Here is a 12,379-nt window from a genome sequence, read left to right on the forward strand (position 1 = left end):
TTGCTGTTTGCTTATACACACTGCTTTAGGCTCACTATGTCTGTACTATGAGTGTCTCTGTGCCTTAGGGAATCTCTGTCAGTCTGCTGTTTCCAGCTTGCCTCTAACAGTAGATTAAAAAAGTTCAAGCAAACTCCTTACAGCATCCACAGGCTTCCCCTGTCTCTGCATCAGGTCCTGCCTGGAGAGAGACGCCCACCAGAGTGCTAAGAGCACAGGCAGCTCCCTCCTCCTTAAACACACACCACAAAAGAAGGAGGGAACAGGGCATCCGTCCTTAATTTAAGGTTCATGCTTCCAGCATTGGATATTCACTATCTTGGATCCCTGCATAATTCTAAATGGATGCTATATGATTCTGAAATGAAATTCTGCTTCAGACTTCCCACATACAGTCTTTAAAGTACAGAGGTTCCTAACCTTTACCTGCTAATCTCTGGAATACTTCTGCATTAGTTACTGGATTCATTTTACTGAATTGATATAAATGGATATGTGATTGTATCTGTACTTATCATTGATGTGCATTTCTTTGGATACAGTGACATATATAAACCTAAGGATTGAAAACATAATATCACAGGAGAAATAAAGAAGTTTAATTATAACAGCACACACTGATTTTATTATCCGCATATGGAGAATGGACTGTGAAAGAATTGTGTGATAATATTGCCACAAGCCAGGTAATGTGTTTTCTTTCCAGAATTATATATGTTTTGTTGTTTTATTTCATAAATCAGAGTTGCATTAATGCTTATTTAATATAAATATTATGTTTAATACACATAAATAATACTATGCAAACATGTAGGTATTGTTATTATGCCACAGGTTGCAATACAATAGCACAAATCTAGAATATTGCAAAAGTAACACTTTCCATATTGTAGCTTGACAAATGGCAACCTCTGGCAAGACAATACATACTTTGATGTATCTGTATGTACTGCTGTATATTTACTTATGAAAATAATAATGCTGATTGTATAGATGTTTATCATAGTATTATGCCTATAGCTTTTTTAGTGGATTAAAGTTTGTGATTCAAAGAATTGATCCATAATGTAAAATCCCCCTAATTTCACATGTATAATGTCCCATGTCTGCCTTTATAAGGGAAATATGTAAACCATGTCTCTGTTTAATATGTATTTATATTAAGTGGTATTAGCTAATTTTTCGTGCAATATATTGTATAATATTTGTTGTACAGTCACTGTTGACAGCTTTGCACATACACAATTCCTGTTAGAAATTAAATCATAGCATAGATAGTTCATTGTTTTATTGTATACTGGTATTTTTGATTAACATCAATGTCTGTGCTAAAAGCTTGAATGAATTAAGTAAGCACATGCACAGATATTTCCATACATTCAAAAAAAAAGTTGGTATTTTTTTTCTGTTCTGCATTACTCCTGTGAGAGAAATGCACTAAGGTCTAGGGAAGGGTTAACAGTGTTCATTAGAGCCCAGTTAAGTAGCAAAGATTACTAATGGGAATCATGTGTCAGTGAGCGAGATGGCAGGCAGGGGGCAGGTGTGTCCATAGTCCACATACTGACTCCTTCCAGACAGAGAATTGGTGTAGTAGGAGGAAAACTTCCTATGCTGCTTATGTAGCTGGTTAAGTCATCAGCATATCAATGCGTTGCTGTATTTTACTCAGTTGGAATACGCTCAGGAAACTCTTGCCAAGTAATTCCGTCTCCCAGTGTATTAAATCAAATGCCTCCTAAATGTGTCAGGGCACGGAGGAAAAGATGACAATACCTGCCAGTTGACCAGACGTTAAGCAAGGAGTCTAACAAACTATCACTTGTCAGAGTTGCACAGAAGCCATTGTATCCTTACAGTGGGTAGTGGTCCTTTCTCTTCAGTGATCTGCAGCTAAGACATTCGCTCATCCAGTTTAGTTTATTTTTAGGTTACTTGAATTCTACCCCCAACATTTGAAAACAAAGTAGAAATTTTTTTTTTTTAGTAACTGAATCGATCAGATAATGAACTTGGACCACCCAGAACCTAATATTGTCCCATTTCCACAACACTTTATTTTTTGTATTAATAGATTACAGATTCTTACGTGATTAATTACTGGGAAAAGGTCTTCAGAACATACCTGTTGACAGATGCATTCTATACGTATAGTTTCATAGAGAACCTCTGCCTATTTACTGTTACTTGTATCCCTTTTATATAGGACACATATACTGTACATTTACTGTATGGCCTCTGGTGTCTGAAGCATAATATATGCCTGGAAAATATGTATATTATATCTTAGTTAGTGGTAAGCTTCTGTCAGTGTATATGGTGCTTTGTGCTCTCCATCACAGAGTCTTTTGTGGGTTAAGGCAATTATCTACACAAATAATGTTTCTTTTATAGCCACCATCATATCCTGTTTTCCTTCAAAAATCAATTATATTTTGCATAAGTACTAATGATTCCTATGTTAGCAGAAAGCGCTGCATCATGGGTGGAGTATAGTGCACCCAGCGTATGGAGACTTACATACTGGGTAGTCACATCCTAACTTGTAGCAGACACCAATATTTTAGACTCTGTGTCACATCAAAACATACAATTTGTACATCGCTGCAAAGGTACCTTCGGAATACCACTATCAGCTGTGTAAGTGACTACCCCCAGTCCTGCCAAATCCAGCGTGTATGTTCAAAGATTTACAGATGAAGAAAAACATCTTTAACTAGTCTGATATATACACCCAGGTTGCACATATAAATGCTCTTGCACAGTGTTCACTTCCTGGAGTCAACTCTTCCCAGCTGTCCTAGGTGATTTGGAAGTACATATGGTCTTGGTTATTTTAATTTGGCCCTTTTGTGTCATTTGGGAGTACAGTACTCTGGGTTGTTAGCATCATGTGTCAAAGCACTATATATAATTCAGTATCAGACCTCAAACCTCAGTGCATCTGTATTAGAGACGCTTGGGCTCGGTTTTCTGAAAACCGAACCCTGCTGAACTTATGGGATCCCAGTAGGCTTGCGAGCCGGCTCTGTACTTTCGCGCGTCCTCGGATCTGAATCAAGGCAAAACATCATTGTTGCGTTGTCGGATCTTGCAGGTTTTGGATTCCATAAGTACCTCCCTCCCCAGGAGATCCAGTGCCATTGCTCACAGAGAAACAGGGGTAGCAGTGTTCTTGTCACTCTCCATTCTCCAGTGACATTGCTCAGTGCCATTGGTCACACAGAAACAGGGGTAGCAGTGTTCTTGTCACTCTCCATTCTCCAGTGACATTGCTCAGTGCCATTGGTCACACAGAAACAGGGGTAGCAGTGTTCTTGTCACTCTCCAGTCTGCAGTGACATTGCTCAGTACCATTGCTCACTCAGAAATAGGGGTAGCAGTGTTCTTGTCACTCTCCATTCTCCAGTGACATTTCTCAGTACCATTGCTCACACAGAAACAGGGGTAGCAGTGTTCTTGTCACTCTCCAGTCTCCGGTGACATTGCTCAGTACCATTGCTCACACAGAAATAGGGGTAGCAGTGTTCTTGTCACTTTGCAAAAATTGACTGAAAATGACTGGAAATTTATGTTATTGAGGTTAATAATAATGTAGGAACAAAAAAGAGCCAAATTATGTGATTTTTAGCAAAAAAAAATAGGGATTTTAGAAAAAAATAGGGATCCAAAACCAAAACACACTAGGGCAGTTTTGCCAAGACTAAAACCAGAACACAAAGTTAATCCAGATCCAGATCCAAAATCAAAACCAAAACATGGGGGTCATTGAACATCTTTAATACGTATTATTTAAATGGAATTGCCAATATGAGTGCATAGCAGTATCTGCGACATGATTTCTGATTACTTCACACAACGAAAAAAGTAAAAGCACAAAACTAAGTAAATAATATAGGTTTCTAAAATACCACACAGCAACCAATAAGAGTTTTGCCTGGTCAGTCTGGAGCAGGTCATATTTATAAAGGTAAAACAAAATATTGGCAGCTCTAGTTTTTGGTTTTGTTTTACAAATCTGTAACATTTGCCCTCTGTACGCCTTCGAGTCTCTCAGTACCACACATCAGAACATGTTTAAAATCAAGTTAATAAAGCAGGATAGAACTTTTTAAATTATGTAAATGAAACCTATAGAAACTGTGGTGTGGCAATATGATATTTTATGGCCTAAGGAGGTATTGGTCCCATGTACATTACCTTTGCAGAGAAGTACCATGCTACATTATGAGATCCAAGCAGTCATATCAAATGTTCACACAGCCCAATAAGTAGGTTAACCCATGGCAGGCTGGTCAAGCTTGTGAAAAGACATCACCATTTATTCATGGACTAATCTGCTGCAAACACTGTGTGAAAGTAATGCATTCACTCTGTCACATCACAACCACAAGGGAGAAGGATCCAAAGAGGGAAATTACTTTGGTCTTGTAGCTGCCTGTGACTCTTTGAAGGCAGTCTTTTAACCACACCAGCTATTACTCTTTTTATCTGTGTGAGTGATGTAATTTACCATACAGTAGTGTAGTCAACATTTATATTTTTAGTAATCTTGGGCCTGATTCATTAAGGATCTTAACTTGAGAAACTTCTTATTTCAGTCTCCTGGACAAAACCATGTTACAATGCAAGGGGTGCAAATTAGTATTCTGTTTTGCACATAAGTTAAATACTGACTGTTTTTTCATGTAGCACACAAATATCAACTTTAAATTTCAGTGTACAAATAAGATAACAAGTATTTGTGTGCTACATGAACAAGCAGTCAGTATTTAACTTATGTGCAAAACAGAATACTCATTTGCACCCTTTGCATTGTAACATGGTTTTGTCCAGGAGACTGAAATAAGAAGTTTCTGAAGTTAAGATCCTTAATGAATCAGGCCCCTTGTCATTATCTTTTTTTGTCTTATCTTTTGAGCAGAATTGTAAATTTTTCATTTTTTCAAAATTCATTTTAGAAAATTACAGCATCTATTTAACACCACCCCAACAGTAGATAGCCTGTAACCACAACCAGACAACTCCTGCCCACAAATGTATATCCCAAAGTTTGGCATATCTGATGGGTAAATAGCAGCAGTTGCAGACATAAATTATGCCCATTAGGTAATTGCAATGTATTAATTCAGCATTTATAATGTATGTATACATTTATAAGAGGCTCTTATGGTCATCCTACTAAACGGCAATGTAATAATTCTAAGTGTGCAAGTGCAAATATTACTACAAACATGAAACACCTTAGTAAATGAGGGATACAGGAATTTCTGGAACAGATGAAGATACAAAGTTATTTAAAACTAAATTCCCTCAATACAGCCTGGTACCAGCTTTCAACCCCCCCCCCCCCCCCCCCACCATAAGTAAGTATGGGGAATGAATCTGGAAGTACACTAATTTGAACATTTGGCTATTGCACTCTTGCAAGAACACTTTTCACTTTTACTGCACTGTTGTCTTCACTGCGGGAACTTGGACATCTGATTTAGGCATTTCATCCAAAAATATGCAACATTTGTGGTCACGTTTGTGAATTATTGGTTTCAATTATGGGTGCAGCAGGAGACCACGAGACTGCTTTGAAATTGGTAACTTCAGATATTTGCCAGAATTATCAGTGTCCAAAACAACTGCACCTGCTGAACTATTTATAACAGTAATGGGCAACAGACGGACCCAGGGTTGGAAGCGGTCTTCTGAACCCTTACCTGCGGCCCCCGGTCTTTCCTGTTTTATTGTCAGACTTGTTGGTTATAGCATGTAACATTAGTTTGAAATGTCTGTTTATATGTTATTACTAGAGATGATCACTGACCCCCGTGTTTTGGTTTTGCCAAACCGCCCTTGCGTGTTTTGGTTTTGGTTTTGTTTAGTTTGGTTTTGCTATTTTTGAAAAAATACAAATTTTTTGGTCTAAAATAACCTAATTTAGTGCTCCACCAGTTTCTTGAGATAAGTGAGGTAATTCTAAAGCTAATAAATTATGAAAAAACAGTTTAATCCCTGGTAGGCCGTCCTTAATTCTAACACTTGCCTGCAAATTATACAGACAAACCTGGTTGTCTTCCCCCTCCATCTTTGATTATTGGCAATGTAGCCATCGTCTTTGGGTGTATATTACACCCTCCACTTGTAGTTGAATAGAAAAAAAGCAGCCTGCTTAGACTGTAGAATTAGAAAGTAAAAATAAATGGACCAAGGTAGTTTGGTGGCTATCTATGCCCCCCCCCAACCCTCCACTTGTAGTTGAATAGAAAAAAAGCAGCCTGCATAGACTGTAGAATTAGAATGTAAAAATAAATGGACCAAGGTAGTTTGGTATCTGTCTGCATCAGACCCCCTCTCCACTAGGAGTAAAATAGAAAACTATTCACCCGTTATAGTCTAGAATATAATAGAAATTGAGAAAGGCAATTTGGTTTTTTCGCTTCAACACGGTAATTTTTTTTTTGGTGTGTGTTTTTTTTGACTGATTTCAAAAGCCTGTGTAGTTTGACATCGGCTTTCCCAGATGACGTACTGGGAACACTATCATCAGGACTGGTGACAGAACCTGGTTGCTGATTCTGCTCATATGTGGACTGCTTTGGATCCATTATGAGGCCAACGCACTTGTAGTGCTACAAATAGTTTTAGATACTGCTGACAAATATGACTTTTGACAGCCAGAAAAATTAATGCAAAAGAATGGGGGACACCCTAAAAGCACTTGGTAGTGCTAAATATAATTTTTTTAGACTGCTGAAAAACAGGACTTTTGACAGCCAGAAATATTAATGCAAAAGAATTGGGGACACCCCAAAAGCACTTGGAGTGCCAGAAACTGCACAAAAAACCCTCCTCTATCCTCCTCTTACTGCTGTAACAACTAGTATTAAGATTACAATGGTATTGCATACAAACAATAATGTGTCCAAATACTGATCTGTCCCTGCGCTGATCTAGCCAGTGTGACCTAACCCTGCTCTCTCCCTCTGTCAAATGTCGATGGATTGCTGTGGAGGGTGGTATTTATGCTTTTCAAATCTCGCGAGAACCGAGCTCAGAAATACGAATACGTCACGATGACGTTTTGCCTCAATTTCGAATCCGAATGGGCGGGAGAGTACCGAGCGTGCTCGGCTCGGTACTCGGATATGGTTAAATTCGGATGAATTCGGATCTCATGGAACCGAGCCCGCCCATCACTAGTTATTACATATATTACAGATATGTGTATCTTTCTTTGATTAAATGTAGTGTTTCAATTTACTGAGATTAACACCGATGTGGGGCCCTTTTGAAAGTTAGAAGGACTCCCATGCGGCCCTTGAAGTATGTGAGATTGTTTATCACTGATCTATAGTGACAGAGGGGAGGTCAGACGGAAATAGTGGCTCGGTCATGGCCAGTCAATATTATGCAGTAGACCAGGCATTAAATAATCTTGGGGTCCCGCAATTTGCAGATTTTGTATTTTATTTATCCATCATCTGCTTTAACGTGGGATTGTTAGGGAATAGATCTACAGTACCTCAGAAACTATGTATAGATAGTAATACCAACAGTTGTACATATATTAAAATGCCTAGCGTTTTGTCTTGCAAAATATGGAAACGTACCTTCAGAAAGCAATCTGATCAAAATGTATTTCCTAAACTCTTTAGCCATATACTGTGCCTTCTTGTTAGATGGTGTCTTATGCGTGGTTAGGAACTCAGTCTATATGTAATTTAGGAATTAAGCCTTGCTGCAGGATTGGGGTATGTATAAACACACCAACCCCTGGACAGCACAGTGGTTTAGTGGTTAGCACTTCTGCCTCACAGCGGTCATGAGTTTGATTCTCAACCATGGCCTTATCTGTGTGGAGTTTGTATGTTCTCCCCGTGTTTGCGTGGGTTTCTTCCGGGTTCTCCGGTTTCTTCCGGGTGCTCCGGTTTCTTCCCACATTCCAAAAAACATACTAGTAGGTTAATTGGCTGCTAATAAATTGACTAGTCTCTCTCTGTCTGTCTGTCTGTGTTAGGGAATTTAGATTGTAAGCTCCTATGGGGCAGGGACTGATGTGAGTGAGTTCTCTGTGCAGCGCTGTAGAATTAGTAGCGCTATATAAATAGCTGATGATGATTATAGCTGCTTCAAACAAAAACATTTTTCTTATTTCTTATAGATATATTTTGGCACTAGCTATGTTCTCTCCCATTTGTGAGTGCATGAAAATGGTCACCCCCTTATCCTATATCAAGCATTATGTATCTCTGGGATTTACCGCATTGAAATGTAAAGTTCTGAGACAGATTCCAGCCTAGGACTGTCTAGTGATATAGGAAATATACATTACTTTACATTTAATACCTGGATTGGGCTTGGAGCAGGCAACACAGGAAAAAGTTACCACTTGAAGGATGTGCTTGGGTTGGTATGTGTTGATTGTGCCAAACGGTTACATATACGGTAATCATCATCATCACCATTTTTAATATAGCGCCACTGTAAAGAAAGATCACCTTCTAGGGTGGAGAAATAATTAGCCTTGTGAGTAAAAACATTATTGTTTTTACATTCCTTCTACGCTTCTAAATTGCTCAGATAATAAAATAATTAGAACACTATTTTCTAATCTTATTTTGCATGATTTCTTAAATTTGAATATTATTGTAGATATTTACTAGTCCTGCTGGTTATTTCATTATCATCGTTATCATCATCATCAACATTTGTTTATATAGCGCCAACAAATTCCATAGCACTTTACAATTGGAAACAAACATTAATAAAACAATACTGGGTAATACATACAGACAGAGAGGTAGGAGGGCCCTGCTCGCAAACTTACAATCTATAGGACAATGGGAATTTGAAACACAAGGGCACATGCTGCATCATATTGCACATTGGACCAGCTAGAATATTTCTGTTAGTATGTATCTGAACAGTTTCATATAGTAGTAAATTCGGTACAATAAATAGAAAAGCTACAATTCAGGAACTTTGTAATAAAAAATAAATCAATGTAGAAATACACCACTATTGATGATTATTCAGTGATCAATATATACTAAATACTTTGGGCCTGAGACATTAAGGCAAAAAATGGGTAAATGTTCCCTGGGACAAACCATGTTACAATGCAAGGGGGTGCAGAGTAGTTTATTATTTTGCGCATAAGTTAAATACTGGCTGTTTTTTCATCTAGCACACAAATACTTAATAGCCTTATTACTACACTGAAATGTAAAGTTGATCTAGGACATGCCCTTACCCCAACTATAAATCTGTCCCCACATTTTAAATTTACCTCCCCCTCCAATGCAACATGGTTTTGCCCAGATGCAAATGTTACTCCTTGTTTATGCTTTGCTCTCCTTAATGACTCAGGCCCTTTGAGTTTAGACACTCTGGGGCAGATTCAATTAATAAAAAATCTGCGCGAGGTGCCTCCAGAACGGCCACGAGACATCTCACGCAGTTATTTTTTTACAGAAGTAATGATGATTTTTACCCGCACCCCTTAGAAGTGTGACCAAAAATCCATGTTACTTTTTACCATAATATCAGTAAAAAGACCTCATCCATGGTGTTCTTAGGACCAACGGGGTCAATTGAATCTGCCCCTTTATGTGTAAACTTCTCTAATGCTAAAGAGAATTTTAATATTTATCTGTATTTTATGGACCAATGAACAGCACCATTTCTCTTGTTACCTGCTCTGAAATCCATTATCTGGATACAAATAGGGGCAGTGTTTATTTCAGTGAACAATGCACCACGGCTAAGCAGCAAGTGGAATCTTGGATTTCAAACCCATAAAAGCCAATATGAGTGTAATACTTTGTTTAAAGTATGTAAACATAATGGTTACAAAAATATTGCTTATGTAAAAATTAGATTACAGTATTTATAGAATGAGAAGACAAATACCCAATTGATAATATCCTGGATCTCCATTTGAGGGTAAAATATCTGATCAGGTCTAGTCCTTGTGTGTGCTGTACTGAACAGTTACCGGATGGTAAATTAAACAGGGAATATAATGCACCAAAAGCCTGGCTCCAAGGCTACTGACAAGTTCTTAATAGTAAACTAGAAGAATGAGTATCAAAGAATGAATAACGAGGCCTATTTATATACCCCACATGTTCTACAGTAATAAACATCTCTCTCTCTCTCTCTCTCTCTCTATATATATATATCTACAAGTTAACCCGTGCATGATACTCATGCATTATAGTCAAATCAAGCTACTTAAGGTGTTAAAAAGGTTCTTGTCATGCATTTGGGCCTAGCCCAGGCCTCCTCAAGGGAAGAGCGTTACTTCCCGACGCAAGCGCCCTTTTTTAACGTGGTTTTGTCCACATGTCACCACCTCATCATTTTTCTCCATCACCTCATCCTTCATCTTCATCGCCACATCCTTCATCAAGCTACTTAAGGTGTTAAAAACTCCCCACTGTCACCCCCGGCAACCACCAACCACTCCCAACTGTCACTTCTCCTTCAAGAAATATATAGGTCAGTGTATAACTCTGCCCAGCAGGTGGTGCTGCAGCTTGGTTTTTTTTTTTACACACACACCACTAGGCATTTATATAGTATATATATATATATATATATATATATATATATATATATATATATATATATATATATATATATATATATTCAATTCATCTATTAAATCTAACAAAACATCTGTGAATACCCTGTCATATCCAAGTTAATTCCCAAAAACATTCTGGGTTGAGTACTATTCATTGCAAGTCAATTTAACCTATGAATGGAGTTCAGTACTAGGGATAATCATTCAGTGAAGTCCCTTTATGACAGTGGAAGTTGAAATTTCAAATTGTTTTATCAGGTGTTAAAATAGCCACATTTAATCTTTCAGTTTTCACACTAGCTGAGGTGTTCAAGTAAAATGTTTTGGAATAGGTTTCTGATGTTGTTTTCTATTTAAACTGTTTGATATTTATTTTGTGAAGTACATTATGTTGGTTCCATACAGCTTCAAAAGTATAAATTAAAGAACATATGAAAGATATAATTATATCTAAGAAAAACAGTAGCTAAAGATTGTGATCCTGCTGAAGCCCTGAAAGTATGCACTCCACAACAGATGCTGTCATTACAATGTGTACCAACTGGACTAAACAGTTATGCTGGAAACAGTAGCTTGCTGTTGGCCATCTGGCAGACAGTTTATGGGATGCCAGAACATTCTTCACTGCTAACAGTATGATCCTAGTTATTACAAAGCTGGATGTGTCTCTACTTTTGATTGGTTGAAATGGTTGTGGGAAATACAGCATAGGATCTTCAAAGCTGGAATACTAATTTAGTAGAGTCATGAAGAGGTGCAAAATCTTAGTAGGAAACAAACGTTTAATGAGATTATGTAACAAGGTGTTATTGTATTTTCTCTATAGTAGAGGTACACATGCTTGTAAGTTTTATTGCTTTTATTTTTTGAGATTATACCAACTAAACCTCTCTTCTTGTTTCACTGTTTATATACTATACATCTGGAGAACAGTTGGTGTTCTAGAAATCTGTTGGTATATTTAAATATGAATACAGTTCTCAAAGGGACATTAATCTTAAAAATAATATATTTCTAAAACATTAAGTATTTGCATTGCTCTTATTACTGAGTAAATGGTAAATATTATGTCATGTGTGAGAGATGGTTATTTGTAAGAAAAAGTATGTTTGGATGATTTTATTGACCATATTTAATTTAATCTCATCAAATTTTATCAGGACCTGATTATCTAATAGGCTGACTAGGCTGTAGCCTAGGCACAAGGCTTTTTTTGTGGGGGGAAGGGAGGCACCAAAAAATGTCAAAATTTAAATTAAGGGCAAGTTTGTTGTCTACCACATATTAGCCTGGCGTGGAAAGCAAGGGGGATGATACGAGTGTATTAGCCTTGGGAGGTCTAAGCCCACTTTTGGATGAAACTATGCCCACTTTCATGTAAGCCCCACCCTTTTCAAGGTCGACCATCTCGGGACTCTTCCATGGAAACAGTTGCAGTTGGGAAGTATGCTCCAAGGATGTGGTGGTGAACCTTGGAAAGCACCAATGCCATCTCTGGACCCCTGGAATCCTGATTGCACAGATTTATGCATGGCCTCAAGGCAATTAATAGGAAAACATTTAGACATGATATTCAGCATAGTATATTATCCTATGCATGTTTTCTTGAATAGAAGCAAACAAATAATACAAATATGTGAATGCTTGTTTTGAAGTGTATATGAAAAATGTCAAGTGCAAACTTCCAAATTGCTTTAAATCTAGGAAAAAAAGTGTATTTAAAAAAAAATCTGTTCGGTTAACATTTGAAACTGACTTCTATGTTTGCCACTTTGGGAACCCCTGGAAAAAATT

General features: G+C 37.5%; 1 protein-coding gene across 1 annotated transcript in view; it reads left to right on the top strand.

Annotated features, from left to right (window-relative positions):
• Window positions 1-294: 294 nt before the first annotated feature.
• The window catches only part of MXRA5 (matrix remodeling associated 5), a 57,510-nt gene continuing 45,425 nt past the window's right edge, over window positions 295-12,379 (top strand). Inside the window, exon 1 of the mRNA XM_075196478.1 lies at window positions 295-686. The gene's annotated coding sequence lies outside the window, so the exon portion shown is untranslated. The remainder of the gene's footprint in view (window positions 687-12,379) is intronic.

Source organism: Mixophyes fleayi, chromosome 2, assembly GCF_038048845.1.
Source record: "Mixophyes fleayi isolate aMixFle1 chromosome 2, aMixFle1.hap1, whole genome shotgun sequence".
Classification (NCBI taxonomy): Eukaryota; Metazoa; Chordata; class Amphibia; order Anura; family Limnodynastidae; genus Mixophyes; species Mixophyes fleayi.